This window comes from Myotis brandtii, unplaced genomic scaffold (genome assembly GCF_000412655.1).
Source record: "Myotis brandtii unplaced genomic scaffold, ASM41265v1 scaffold123, whole genome shotgun sequence".
NCBI classification, from domain to species: Eukaryota; Metazoa; Chordata; class Mammalia; order Chiroptera; family Vespertilionidae; genus Myotis; species Myotis brandtii.
The window spans coordinates 4,123,057-4,125,562 of NW_005354291.1; the positions used below are offsets into that span (position 1 = coordinate 4,123,057).

The following is a 2,506-nucleotide window of genomic DNA, read 5'->3' on the forward strand; positions in this document are numbered from 1 at the left end:
TCAGAGACCTTTATTCTGGTCCCTGTCATTCATTAAGCAACCAACACAAATCATTTTCTTTGTCTCTGCCTCAAGCAGCAGCAGTTTCATCCAGACAGAAATGGAAGACACAGCCATGGAAGACCTTGTAGAGAAAAACGAGCAGGTTATTCTGGCTTAGGTAAAGTTAGAACAGAAAACTATAGAGTGCGACTTTTCAAGGACTCTGTTCTTCAAAGCTGAGGCCTGCAGAGGGCTCGCTGAAGGATGCAGGTGAAGGCTCACAAAGTGTCCAGCTCAGTAATCAATCCAAAGTACCTTCCAGAAAAGCAAATTCATCCACAGCTTCTATTGCATTGTCCAAATCTCTCCGCTGGAGGGTTTTCTGCTTTCCTTGTTGAGCGCAGCAGTAGGCATCTTTTGCAATAGTCTCCACAAACAGTTCCGCGGCTCATGCCAGAATGAAGATGGCTTCCTGTCCCGCGAGAGTCACATCAGGGTCCGCCTTAACTAAGGCCTTCACTCGCGCCAGAGGCAGCCTCGAGAGACGGGCCCCGGGCGCACTCGTCGGTGGCCGCCTCCATCCAGCCCGTAGCGTGCTTCGCGCGGCCTCCGCCTGTGCCTATATCGTGTTTTTATATCATGTATTTGTTGTTATATCATGTTCTTATTGTTTATTTAATAATCAATTTATATATTATTTTAATGTATATTTTACTAATTTTCTTTCATCTCTGACACTTCTATTATAGATAAAGTGCGAATAGCGATATTAAAATATTTCTTCTAATTAATTTTCTGTCAATGTGCACGAATCTGTGTACCAGGCCACAAGTGTTTAATAAAGGTTTTGGATTGCTTTCCCTATGAAGCATCACATAGCTAACCTAAGTGGATATAATGTAGATTGGAAGCTAATTTCACAGGTATACCTCTTTATTCATTACAAGCATCCTATAATTTAAGTATTTACTCATGTCACTGAGACAGAGTGAAATGAAGAGTCCTTCCCTAAATCCTACAACTAACAAGCAATAGACCTAGAGTTAAAATCAGGTTTTCTCATGCCAGTTTTCTACTCCTTCATTTATGCTACAGTTGATCATGGACAAAAAAATGAAGGGAACAAAGAAAGGTCAAGGAAAAACGGGCAAAATCATGACTCAGAATTAAGTTAGCATGAATTTTCAGTCAGCATAATTTTGAGAATTTATCCAGCAAAGTCCGCCAACCTGGGAATAAAACCTGAAAAACAGATGGTGGAGTGATTCACTTTTGAAGATTGGCAAGTTGACACAGTGCAAGGTTAAATATACAAGGATATTTTAAGGTGGTAATGAGTACATCACTGGAAAGTTGAGCAGTGTTTGCAAAAAGTGAAGCCAGAAGGTGACTGATAGACTAAGGTTGAAAAAGACCTAACTGCCTCCTTTCTGTCATAAAATCTCACTTCAAATGTTCATTTTCTCAGCCTCTTTTGATTCTAGAACACAGGTGCATTGGATTTAGGGCAAGTCTGCAAGTCTTCTTAATATCCTCTCAATACATTTCACTTCAGCTCAAATTAATCAGAGGTCTGTGGTTTTTGTTGTGTGTGTTTTTTCTAATTGACTAATACAATATTTGATCCATTTTGGTTTCATATTTCCCCTCCTCTTATCCTAATTCTTTAAAATTACAGAAAGCATTTAAAACCAATAAGGATGTGACCAACATCAAAGCAATTGAGAGAAACACTTAGAAGAGAAAATAGATGGCACTGGATTGACGAGAGTAGAAAAACACATAAGCTCAAAACAAGCTCAAGAGGAAACCATTAGAAAGATTCATAGTAAGATCAGATCCGAAGATGTTCATAGTGAAATGTATAAATGAGAAGAGAACAGGTGTTCAAGTAGAATCATCTGAGCAATTAATGAACTGCATTACCCATAGCAAAAGTGGCAGCCCAGATAGGATTCTCTCTCCTTCCTCATACATGGAACACTAGTTGTTAGAAGTTGCATACTTCCCGAGGCTAAACAATCAGACACACTTCCTAAAGAAAGTGAAGCCACCTTCTGGGAAGGTTTCTCAGGCTGTGTGGTAGGCTGGGAGAGGGGCAGAGAAGAGCTCAGCAGAATTTGGGGACCTCTAGGGAGGAACATACATTAAAGAGTAAAGCTGAAGAAAAAGAGGGGATCCGTTTTCCCACTTTCTCCACTCAGTTCCCTGAAAGTGAAGCTGGACTGTCAACATTCCCCTTCCAAGGATGCAGAGCCCATAGTTCCTCGCCTCACCCACAACATCAATCTTGCTACTTGCACGAATCCATTTAACAAAAAACATGTCCAAAGAAAGCAAACCATGTCTCTATTGTTTGTATGTCCTTCCTCTATCATTTGCTTTAAAATAAATCATTAAAAATAATCTGATACCAGTTATCTATACCTTATATCTACCAAATGAGTGACCTTTTATAAACACACTAGAGGCCCGGTGCACAAAAATTTGTGCCCTGGGGGGGGGGGGCCCCCCGCCCGGCCTG

The 2,506-nt window shown here is 40.7% G+C and overlaps 1 pseudogene; it reads right to left on the reverse strand.

Moving 5' to 3' along the window:
• Positions 1-485: 485 nt before the first annotated feature.
• The window catches only part of LOC102247600, a 15,798-nt pseudogene continuing 13,777 nt past the window's right edge, over positions 486-2,506 (reverse strand).